Genomic DNA, 13,225 nt, shown 5'->3' on the forward strand with positions numbered 1-13,225 from the left:
TTGCATTACTTTTCTATGATTTTATTAATTAAATAATATTATTTAAATTATTATATAGAATAACTAGCATATAAATGTACATACATTTTCTTATAACTCTTGAGGAGCTTAAAATCTCATCTTGTAGGTATTGATCATTATAATTAGAAAGGAATTTCTAGTGAATCACAAGGTCGTAGCATCAGAGTATTTTATGTATTGGATTTTAGGTGAAAAAAAAGAAAACATATAACACCAAATTCTTAAGGAACTAGTTATCTAACCCAAGAAATACCAAAAAAAATCAAATGAAATGTGAAAACATACACATATTTGAATACATTTTTAACATAATATGCTAACTTTTTATCACTGAATTAAATCTATATTTTATTTTAATGGATTAATTACTTGAAATAAAGAAGAAATATCTTAAGCATGAAAAGGAAACTTATGTGGTATATAAACCCCAAGCTACTCTCATTTCATTTTTCATTACAGAAGTATCCAGTGATTTTTTTTTTTTACCCTAGCTCCTCATTCAGATTTTTCTCATGTAGTACAGCTCCATTGATACCCTTTAAGGACGTTGCTAACCGAGAAACCCTCAAATTCAACAAACAGCTAGTGTGGAAAATTGCTGTTTATTTAAATTCTGGCTTAGACAACTGAGAAGTCTAGAGTACTCCATTAGGAAAAAAAAAAAACTCTGAAAATGAAAAAAAAACCCTCTTGCAATTTGTAAAATAAAGAGATTAGACTAGGTGATTTCCTAAGGCCCCTTCCATCTCTAACATTCATTGATCTTTGTAGGTACCTTTCTGATCTAAAATTCTCTGATTATGTCACTAGTTGTCAAATCTTCACTATCTTTTTCCTAGTTTTGCCCTAGATGTATAAATGATACCACCTGGATGTTTAATTGTACCACAATACGAATAAATACTACAAAGTAAAGGACAAAAACCTTTTAGTTACACTAATATTAGGTGGAATCTTTACATATATTGAAATTATAGACCTGGTCCCAAGCATGTTTGGTAGATGAGTTATATTCCTCATGAAGTCTTTTTTCAAAGCTAGAAGCTCATTAACATTGAGAAGACTTGGTGTTCTTCACTGAGGATTTAAGATCCTGGTAACAGTAGGATGAAATATTGTCAGCAATTTCCTCCTCTGTTTAAAACAAGATGCATGACTAGAGAAGGGTATTCCCAAAGTGACTGAGACTGTTATGGAGAACGAAAATGGAGACCTATGAGTTAAACTATATATTATGCCTTTGTATCAGTGATTGTACTGCATGACCTCAAGTAAAGTAGCATGTTGAATTCATCTTTTCTCAATGGAAAATGGTGAAAGGAAGAGCATAGAAGCTGCCAGTTCATAGGGGCATTTGTGAAGGGACTGTAAAAATTGTTTTGTCAGTTAATCAAGTGGAGAATGATTCCGGAGTTTCTTTTAGATTTAGCTTTCTAAAGAACTAAGTTAGAAGGATAGGAGTAGAGAGAAATTCACTAGAATTAATAATCTCTACCTCACAAAGAGTAAGCAAAAGAAGAAAGTCTGAATTAAAATTTCTGTTATGCTGTAAACTGAATGATATATGTATATATCACCTTGATATAAATAGAATGACTGTCTCACATGACACTTAAAGGATTAGTGGTTTCATTCATTCATTCATTGTGGGGATGTGGGAAGAGAAAAAGACCATGGATTTGTGACCGTATGTCACTTCCTCTATAAAGCAATTGGAGAACATATATATATATATATATATGATCTGACCCTAAGGTATTGGGGGTGGGGACCCTGCAGCCTGGCTCTCTAGGTCCTCAAGTGTGGCCCTTTGACTAAATCCAAATTTCACAGAACCAATTTCCTTAATAAAAGGATTCTTTCTGTAAAACTTGGAGTCAGTCAAAAAGCTACACCTGAAGACCTAGAAGGCCACATGTGGGCTGGAGGCCACAGGTTCCCCACCCCTTGAAGTTCTTTGCTTACATTAATTTGGTTATAAATGTCAAATGATTTTGTCTAACAGAAGCAAAAGGTGACACCATTCATACCATGAAAAAAAAATAGGAAATTGTCAGGTAATATGCTTACTCATTAAAGTAAAACAGTTGACTAATGAAGCATTAAGTTAGATACACCACTGTTAAAAAAAAAAAAGGTGGGGGGGGAGATGTATCACTTCATGGCATTTTTGCATGCAGTTAAAATATGAGACATGTGACAAACCACAGACATAGGGCGCAGTATAAACTGTACGTTTGGTAGGTGAATCTGTTCAGTCATTCACAAAACAAATTTTCTTGTCAGATGAGTGTAATTTATCTTACATAATAGTATTGTACTTTCATTCAAGGACGGCTAGGAATAGAACTCAGAACACTAAATTGTGTTCAATGTTAGATTGGATTCCCTTTTCCTGTGTCTTACATGGTGGTAACATTTTGCATTTTCTTTGACTATGCTTTCTGTTGTGCTGCAGAATTGCAAGATAGACTGAATACCATTTTAGCTCTTTTCCTTGTTTCATTTGGTGCCTGAGGCAAGCACAGTGTAATACCATGAACCTTTTTGCCCTTTCAGAAATCAAAATATCATTTCTCTGGGTGTGTATTGAAATCACACCCTGTAACTATTTAAATTCCTAATAAAGAGAAAAGTTGATGAGTGTAGTGTTCTAAAAATATTGAATACCCATGTCTAAGATTTGCTGCTTCTACATGACTGTTGTAACCATTGAAGAAATTAATTGAGTTTGGAGTAGATGGGATTGTGGTTTAGACTCCTAACATTGTTAACAAATTATGGTAAATTCAATTTTCCTAGGACTTATCTTTCTCACCAATTAAAGAGATCTCCCTTTGAAGTCAATGATGAAGGAAGAAGCTCAGAGAATATTAAGAGCAATGTGAATCATAAAGCTGAATACTTCTATTACCTACTAAATTCTTCCATTTAATTTGTGATATTATAATTTTCTCTGAAAAGTAAGCTTTAGATCATATGGAAATTCAATTTCATGTACGAAAGTTTCATGAAAATAGATTTTATCCCAGTAGAATTTTTAATAAAAAGGGTTGCATATGGCTATTTCCACCAATTTTGCAAAAATAATCAAGAACCAAAGTGGCAAAAAAAAGAAAGAAAAGCAATATTCTGTAATCATAATATAATCTGTTCAGAGGTATCATAGATAGCAAGCTGGCCTCTGCACCAGGAAGATCTTGGTTCAATCTCATCTCTGAAACATGACGGCTTTGAGGATGTCGGCAAGGTACTTAACCTTTCAGTGATCTAGGTCAGTGGGGTCAAACTCACACAGAAACAGGGCCAGTAATCTGTATATAATGACCCCTCTGATCCAAAATGTCCTACATATTGATTTGCTTTTAAAATGTAATATTATCCATTGTTTTATTGTATTTTAATTTATTTTGTTAAATATTCCCCAATTATATTTGCTTCAGGTTTCATTCAGGAGTGTTTTTGACATTTCTACTTTAGGCATTTCTATAAGACTATACCAAAATATGTTGGCAGAGGGAGTTTCCTGTCCCTGAAATTCCCTGCACCAATTACATCACCAGTGCTAATCCCTATCCTAGTCCATTTATCTACAGGAAAAACAAGTCAAAAGTATTACACCCTTTGTGAATTTATGAATCTTCAGAAAACTGTGGTAGTGTTATAAAAGGTCATCAATGAATTTGTCACAGGCTGATAGGCTAGTGTGAATATGGTTAGTGAACTTGATCTCTGATGAATGCATCTTCCGCGTAATATGTCATCTACGCCTTTTTTTTCCACTCCTTGGGCCTCAGGTACTCAATTATCCAGAAGATAATTTTGCAGGTATTCAGATATGTGTCTTGTTGCTTGACAGGACAAGCCTATAATGTAGCTAGCCAGCATTTTCAGAATCTGTTGGGTATTCTGATGCAAAGTTGTAAAAATTGTAATCCTTTTATTCTAGTTAAGACTGACATATAGTAGGTACTTAAAAATGCTTGTTGAATTGATGCATTCATTTCCTACCTCACCCCCCCCCCGCCTTTTTTCTGAACCCATGAATTGGTCATCCAAAGACTGCTTAATCTAATTAAAATGTGAAACAAGTGCTTTTATTTTACAACATAATTTTAGTGATTTACCTTTATTTTTCCACATCATGGTTGTTATTGACATGAAAGCAATACCCCTTCCTCGCTTTTTCAGGTGAATCTTAGAATAAAATGGATTTTGAAGGGATATTGTTCACAGTGTTTTAGCCTCCCCCAAGCCTTACCATATGTGTTTTTCTCCTCAAGGCAGCCTAAACAGAAAGGCTGTAATTATGTATCTGCTGTCATGCCAGCACTTGTTTGGTGCCTCCAGAAACCTTGAATATATAGATCACAATTTCTCACCAATCAATTTGGTATACCCCTGGGTCTAAAGTATGGAGAAGTTTTTGCTCTTCATTTTATAAAAATTACTTTGACCTGTGCCTGATCATGTATTTACCAGATTGGTAAATGCCAGAAAAAACACCAAAAACAACAACAAAACCATGGACAAGTAGAAGAATATAGTGTTATTCAAAATTTTCCATTAAGAATGTTAATTCTAAAATAAAATTGTTTTAAGATAGACTTTTCCATATGGTATCAGAGCTCTAGCTAGAAAGGATCTTAGAGACCATCTAAGCCAACCTGCTCTTTTAACAGATGAGGACGCTGAGATCCAGACAGGTTGAGGGATTCATTTAAAGACATATAATTAGTACATGGAATAGCAGATTTTATTGCCAGCTATTATCATTAGTTGTTGTTTTTGTTCAGTTGGGTCCAACTCTACGTGACCCCATGGATGGTGTCCCTGGTGTATTTTGTCATTTCTTTCTCCAATGTGTTCCCATTTTACAGATGAGAAGCTGAGGCAATCAGGATTAAGTGACCTGTTCGGGGTCACACAGCTAGTAAGTATCTGAGGCCGAATTTGAACTCAGATCTTCCTGACTCCAGGCCCAGTGCTCTATCCATTACCCACCCAGCTTCCTCATTATTATTAATGCTTTAAGAAAATCGAAGCCAAGTTCCTCTGAGTTCATTGCTCAATTGTGCTAATTAAAATTCTCTTTTAAAATATCATTTCTTTTTTTGTCCAGATGTGATTTGTTTGGTATTGTGAACTCCTCATGAATAAACTCCTTCTACCAATGCAGAGGGGCACTTATTTCAGCAACTTGGAGTTTAGAGATTTGCCCGGCATAGTGAAGGGTTAAATGACTTTACTAGGACCATACAGGCAGTATGTATGAAGCCCAGGTATACCTTCTGACGTCCGATTTTTACCTACTACATCATGCTCTTTATCTAAAACATGAAAAAAGAATTATAACACGTTTATAATTATAATAGTAATAGCTAATATGTACACAGTGCTTTGAGATTTGCAAAGTGCTTTCCATATATTTTCTCATTTGATCCAAATTATAACAGTAACAGAACAGCATTCAATTTAATAAATTTTGTGTTGTTCCCAACTTATATCATGACATTCGTGTTCATTATCAGTTTTATGTGATTTATTTATATTTATTGTTATATTATTAAATAAATTTGATAATGACTATACTTGAGAAATGTTTTTGTATTAAAAAAAGCCTTTCTTCCTTCCAAATTATGGCCTGCCAGGTGGGGATTTTAGAAATACATTTTTTAAAAATCCACAAAGAGATGGAAAGCCATAAGAAAACTGGTAACAGGCAACACCTTTTTTTGTTGCTTTCTAGCACTCATGCTTATGCAAAATCCCTCTGTAACAATAGTTTTTTTGTTGTCTTATTAATGAACATTAAACTACATGCAGCTGAGTATTGATATTGGCTTATTTATGAAAGGACTGTGTGGTCTTTAACATGCAGACTTCTATGAAACTCAACAAAAAAGTGAGGAAGAAAGTAATTAGATAAAACCTTATCACTACTCCTGGGAAAAGAGCTCAGATCTAAAAATAGTGGGCCAGTAGCTTCTTATTTGAACAGTTATAATTCATGTGCCTTACAAATGAAGCTCTAATTTTCTTAAAGTATTAATAAAAATAATTACTTAGTGTTCTAAGCTTTTTACAATTCTTAAATACTCTATTTCAAAGTAAGGTAACATAAGTAAATAATTGATTCCAAATTTGAGAACTATGTTGAGGATACATGGAGGCCTTTATGTAATTTATGGAATGAGATAAGTTGTTATTGAATTTATGATTTTTATAGTTCCCATTTATTAGGGTGCTTTATTCTAAGTGATAGAAGTTTTCTCCATTTTTTTTTTTGGAATCTACATAGACTTTAAAAATAAGAGTTATTTTGTTTTAGCTTGACATTCCAATATGGGGGAGGTAGTGTGGTATAATAGAAAGAGCTTTGAATCTGAGGTCAGAAGACAAGGTGCTACAACTAGCTGGATTTGCAACTACAGATAAATTACTGGCCCTTCTTGAGTGCCAGTCCTCCAATGTAAAATGAGAGGGGTGAACTTGAGAATCTTCAAGGTGCCATTGACTTAAAGATTCAGAGATCTCATGAATACATTTTTGGTTTTAATGTATTCACATTGAAGCTGTCCAGGATAGATTTTTCAAAATGTCTTAAAAAGAAAAGCAACTCTCACCCTAACTTCAAAAGATGAATTACAATAACAGCAAGTAAGTGTTTACAAATGTGTCAGTTATGCAAATTCAGTATATGGCAGGGAACATATTGTTTTTCTGCACAAAAACTTGCGTTTAGTAATATTTCCTCCTCTATCATAACAATGCTTTCAATGACCTCTCAGAATCATTTGCTAACTGATTTCACATTATATTACAATCCTCCATGCCTTCCCCTAAATTAAATTAATTATTTTAATTGTTCCTTTCAACCTTTTCTACATCCTTTTATGCTGTTTGCCTTCTTATTGCCAATGTAAATGTTATGTGTTTTAAAAATTTTGGCCAAAGGAATGACTCTCATTTAGCTCGTTACTTCCTGGGTTCATCAGTAGATATGGCTTTGTTTTCATTAGAGACTAAAGCAGTGTGTGTGTGTGTGTGTGTGTGTGTGTGTGTGTGTGTGTGTGTGTGTGTGTGTGTGTGTGTGTGTATGTGTTGTGTTAGGGTTATAGATGTTAAGGAAGCTTTCTGACAGATCTCTTTTCAGTTGCCACACTGTCAACTTTTCCTAACTATTCTTTGCAGAACCATCATCATAGAAGTTCATGAAGAATTTCTCACTGACAGCATTCTTGAGATGCATATAATATATCTCTGTGTGTTTACTTCCTTTATTTAGCTTTATGTACCATGGAGTATGACATGAGAGTGGTTGAACCATTAGAACCAGGTATATGTAGCACATTTTAAAATATTACTGATTATACAATGTATTTCCAGATTGAAAGGAAACACATTGTTTTAAATTGGTCATTAGGGGCATCCTTACTGAGGCAAGAAGAGAGGAACTCATTCTCCACTTAATCTTTCAGTTTCCATTAATGATGTTATTTAAGTTCATAACTGATACTATACTTTTTTCAGGATAATCTTTAGGATCTAATTTTTCAATAACAATGTCTTGAGTTTTTAGCATTTTGAATGAAATAAGTGCCTTTAATAATTGTCTTAATCAGCATTCATACAGCAGGCAGATAGATACCTGCTGGGCATCCCAAGTTTGGCCCTTTTGTTATATGTTCTCAGGTCAGCATGCAAAGCAGGTTCTGGGATTTATTAGGACACTACCCACTAGCCAAAATACCACATACTGGGTACTTGGCATTCTAACCAGGCTTGCGGCTTATGACGTACTCTACCTCTGAAAGGTTGATCCTTCGAAGACTGCCATCATGTTAGGCAATCATTTTTTTTCTATCATTACATTATTGGGAGAGACTATGGAAAAGTCTTCGAATTTTTCAGCCTTCCTTATCATTTGACATTGTCATTGGCAGACAAAACACCCTTGTTCACCAGAGCAAACCAAGTATAGAGGTGTCTGAAGTTATATGAATTTTTCAGAATCCATTGGGCACATCACTGTGGCAGTCAGTGGTACATGAAATATGTATGGGAGTATTACTCAAGATTGAAAGAGAGCAGAGATTTTTGCCATTCTTAAGTGCTATAGATTGCAATTTTGAAGCAGTTTTGAAAAACAAAAGCCGGTAAGACTTGGGGAATGAACATTTTTCATGAAAAGCTTATTCAGAACTGTGCCCCAAAGCTGTCCACAATAGTCTAGGATCAATACTGCAATGCCACACATTCTACAAGACTTTAAAAGCAGGAGGTTGCAGGTCTACTCAAAAGGGGTGGGTGTTTGTTGAACCAAATATCAGGACTGCTCTGTGGCTAAAGCAGTAGTTTTAATGAATAGCAAAACAGCAAGTGGAGTATATTTTCTTCCATATAATAAATCATGTTGTTTTTAAAACAGATTGCACATAGCATTTAAAGCTGAGCAACTAAGCTTGCCAATATTGAGAGCTAATGCTTCAGCACCTTTCATTTTTCACTGTGAGCAGGAAACCTCTTCTTAAGCTCATTCATTTTCCAGAGGGAAAATCGAAGACAGTGGCATATTGTCAGAGCTGCTTTATTGTCATCATTTACAAAGGTCACCTGAATTAATTGACTTCTTACCTTACCCAGTATAAAGTGACTCGCTTTTTGACACATTTATGGGAAAGTGGCCGTCTTTGAGAGGAAACTGTCCCTTAGGTTTTCCTTATGTTGCAAAGGAATACAAATCCTGAAATTTCAATTTTAGAAACAAACTATTTCTTTTCTATAAATCATTTTCCTTTGGCTGTTTAGTGGATTGAATGTAACGGGTGGGTGAGGGGATGGGAGAGTTGAAGAAGAGCTCCAGGAAGCCAAATTTCAATGCCTAGCTTATTGTTAATGTCTATAGCAGATCCATTAAAGGAGTAGTGAGTGTTTCTACAAGATCCTAAATTTGTCCTGTCTTTTTGAAAACATGCATTAAGTAGCCAGGTGCCCTTTGCAGGGTTTTAAAAGTATCAATTAACCAAGCTCTGTATTTCATGAATCATTCTTACAGAGCTGTTGACAGACTTGACTGAGCACCGTTTTGGTCTCAGGGGCATTGCTTCTGAAATTAGAGAGGGTAAATAGAACACACAAAGTAATGCTTATAGCTAGCTACCTCAGTGTTTTGCGTATTCGGAGTGGTGATTTTTGAATACTCACTTCTTCCTTTCCTCCTACACTCCATCTCGTTTTCCTCACCCTCACCACTGTTCCCACCCCCCAACCCCCCCAAAAAAAGAAGGTTGTGTTTTACTCCTACAACCTGGCTCTGAAAAAAAAAAAAGCAGGTTGGTTTTGTTTCAGATAAGTACATTAGAATAGAAATGAGCCCTCCAGCTTGGTTTAAACCAAGGGAATATAATAACAGTTGTTGAAACAGTCTTCTCAAATAGGAAATGTATCAGAGAGCCAACCTGCTGTGACCCTGTTAATTACCAAAGAAAATGAGAACTCTTCTGGTCCGTGGTACCCTTTCTACCTAGGCTGTACACTTCCAGCTGCATTAGCAATCAGACATTCTCACTGTCCCTTCTGACTGTTAAGGAGATGTTATTAAAGGAAAATCATTTACCACAATCCTTAAGATGTAGCCTGGCAGAAATTCAATAACTGATTGTGATATGCTCATTCAGCCTCTGTGCTCAGTGGTTTTGGGTCCTGCCATATAACAGCATTTGCCTTAATCCACCTATGGTGTGTTTGTGTGTGGGGGGAGTAGTGGGGGTTCCGTTCCGTTTTTGTTGTTGTTGTTATTGTTGTTTTACAGACAGTGTCGGTGTAGTTTGCTTATTACATTAAGTACATGAAAAGAAAAAAAAATTCTTTCTTCCCCTTATCATCGCCTCACCCTTTTTCCCTCTCATATCCTTTGATGGGCTTTCAAGCTTGTATAATGCATGTTAGAGAATTCCACAAGCACCACTAGACATAAAAGGGGGAGGGGGAAAGGAAGTGTTTAATTTTTATTTTTCTCTTAAAGTAAAATTTGGGGTTAAAGCCTATTAAGCTGCAGCCAAAAAGAAAATCCAACAGGAGGTTTGAAGTACAAACCCAATCCCCAAATGAAGGATAAACAGCACAATATTAATACATATATATCTTTTTTTTTAAAGCAAAGCAAAACAAAACAAAAAAAAAAAACTTACCCTGCAAATGCAGTTTCTGGGTACCGGATGACTTCTTGTGTCTCTGGACTGTGGATTCCTTAGTTCCTTAGGTGTGATAATCACAGAGTTGCAGTCTTCCCTGGGTGTGAAAAGGTGCATATGCATATGTGTAGACAGAGCATAAACAAATAGACACTGCATGCATAGACATGTATCTATAGTCCTATCTGTATATCCTACAACATGAGGGAAAGAAGCAGCCTGCACTTGAGATCCCGGGTTTTTGCCAGCCGCTCTCTTTGCCTCTGTCAGACTGGCGGATGCTTGCCATCCAGGAAAGAGAAACGCTGCTAGCTCCTTTTACTTCCCCTTGTTTCCATGGTGGTTAGTGGTGCATCGTTCACCAGATCAGTTGTCACACTGACATGGTGCTGCCTGCTCAGCGGTCATTAATAACTGAACACCCTCCACTCCCTAGAGAGGAGCCAATCGCTTCAGAGTGCCAAGATGTAGCACTCGCAGCTGCTCGAATCTGGTTGGCTGCAGCAACCTGTCTGTTATATGACACTGCTGCTTAGGGCACAAATAAATGAAACCGGCTCACATATTTTTTTTTTCCTGGGTATCATTTGCCTTCTTCTCCTTTTTGCATGAGGGCTTTGGGGTAAGTTTTCTATCGAAAAAAAAAACAAGTTTTCAGACACTGAGACACTGTGGATTCTAGTTCTGAAATAAGAAAACCGTATTTACCAAGATTCCCAAACAGAAAGGACACTTCATAGGTACAACACCTGAGCACTTCTCTGAAGTTCAACAAAGAATGATCTGATTCAACATAAACAGCTTGAAGCTGTGCTGGGTGGCATTTGGTTCTTTACTTATTCTACTTAATGTAGCACAGGTATTTTCTTGTCAGTGCTGTGTTTTGTTTTAAACAGTGCCCTTTCCTATATAGGTTGACTGAGTAACATAATCTACTGTATGTCACTGGCATATATTAAGGAAGAAGATATTTTTAAAACCTTGATTTCTAATTGTATATGTCCTATTCTGCCTCTCTGGTATAACGAACCTATCAACTGTAACTGTGTATATGTGTGTGTGTGTGTGTGTGTGTGTGTGTGTAGAAAGGCAAATATTATAAATCATATGTACACATATGCATATATAGTTATGTCTATGAATTTATTTTATGGATAGTGGAAAATCTAGTAGATTATAAAAGTGCCTTTAAATTTCAGGAAAGTTCACAAAACAGATGATTTCTCATTTGGAGGGCAAAAATATATGAAGGTTTAACACTACATTTTTTCTGACATTTCCTGAAAACAGACAATAATAATTGGAATATATTTTAAAAATAGTTTTGTTTTGTCAGAAAAACATCTTGTAAAGAAAAATAGAATGTGAAAATCAGTTTATCAACAGGTTAAAATCAGGCTGAATTCATAATCCTAGCCCTAGTTTAGGAAAGCCACCCTCTAGTGGACTAGAAAGGAAAAAAAACAAAAACAAAAACAAAAACAAAAAATTGACATTTCCCTCCAGATTTATTTTAAGAAAGCATTTGTGACTTATAATAGACTGAGCATTAGTTCGCTGTGGTTTTGTAAAGCTGAAAAAAATCACAAAACACGTTTATTTAAAAATACTTATACCATATATGTATATAATATAAAGCAAATCTTACAAAAGTTCTCATTTGTATACGAAGTCATGAAAATCATGCATATAATTTCAGATTATCCAGCCTTTGACTAAAAATGATCTTGCTGTGAAAGAAATCATTATATCGCTTACTGTCACATATACTAGGACATTATAGTTCAGTAGTTTCCTTTTCCAGTCACTTTCGTTGTTACTCAGAAAAATGAACAAAGCTTTGAAAAATGTTGACCTGTAGGTAGTTTAGCACTGCATCCATGTGGAGTGGATGATATTTTTTCTTCATATACTATCATCTACTATCCCTTTATATACTATCTGATGCTGGTGGTTTCACCTCCGTGCTTTTTTTTTCCTTCTATGTAATTGAGGTAATATGATGTACTGGAAAGAATAGTGGATTTGAGAGTCAAAGGACCCCTGATTTAAATTGTAACTCCATTGCCAGGGAGAACTTTTACCAGTCACTTAACATCTATGGACCTTAGTTTCCTTACCTGTAAAAAGAAAGGATTTGGATTTAAAATGGTGATCTATAAGGTTATTTTTTACTCTTAGTCCTAGGACTAAACCTATATCCTATAAAAGAATCAGGTTCAGTGGTGGAAAGTGATAATATAATTTGGTAAACAACTTTTATTTTATATCAGTGGTGCTTAGTGATTTAATTTTAGTTGATTGGTATTGCATATATAATTGATGAACCCAACAATTAGACAAACTGTCATATACTTACATAATTCTAGTAAGTTGTTTTAATCAAAGGGATATATGATTTATTCTTGATTTATAGATGAAACTAACAAATATATTTGATATTTAAACTTGAACATATGTTCCAAAAATTAAAGAGAAATATTTTAATCAGTAGTTTCATTCATATCAAGGAGTATTTTATATATGTTATTTCCCAGGAAGTCATTTTAACTTAGTTTTTAAATTACAGGTGAAGATTAAAATTATTTATAATCTTTCCTTCTGTTGTCTGATTGCAGATTTTGCAAGTGAACACTTAAAAATATTCATCAAAAACTTAATATGATTTGTAATAACATTTAGCAAATCTATCCTGATATGTTACCTATGACATTAGGAGATAATTATCGATAGATTAATAGATAAAATAATCACCTAAAGTCTGGAAAATTTAAAAAAAATATTCTTTATCTGGTTGTCCTTTGGCAGTAGCATTTATATTACATATTATTAGAATTCATGGCTATCTTATCAAATGACTTTGCAACAGTAGGTTGGTTTAACCATTAGGGAAAAAAAAAGCAATAAATGTACTCTCTGTTCCCTCTTTTTGTGGATATTTAGATACTACCTTTGTGAATATGGTATTGCTTGAAGTGGATTATTTGAAAATATAACTAATGAATGTG

General features: G+C 34.8%; 1 protein-coding gene across 1 annotated transcript in view; it reads right to left on the minus strand.

Moving 5' to 3' along the window:
- LRRN3 (leucine rich repeat neuronal 3) overlaps nucleotides 1-10,608 on the minus strand; it is a 75,282-nt gene extending 64,674 nt beyond the window's left edge. Inside the window, exon 1 of the mRNA XM_020984636.1 lies at nucleotides 10,215-10,608. The gene's annotated coding sequence lies outside the window, so the exon portion shown is untranslated. The remainder of the gene's footprint in view (nucleotides 1-10,214) is intronic.
- Nucleotides 10,609-13,225: the final 2,617 nt, after the last annotated feature.

Source organism: Phascolarctos cinereus, unplaced genomic scaffold, assembly GCF_003287225.1.
Source record: "Phascolarctos cinereus isolate Bilbo 61053 unplaced genomic scaffold, phaCin_HiC Scaffold_1;HRSCAF=81, whole genome shotgun sequence".
Classification (NCBI taxonomy): domain Eukaryota; kingdom Metazoa; phylum Chordata; class Mammalia; order Diprotodontia; family Phascolarctidae; genus Phascolarctos; species Phascolarctos cinereus.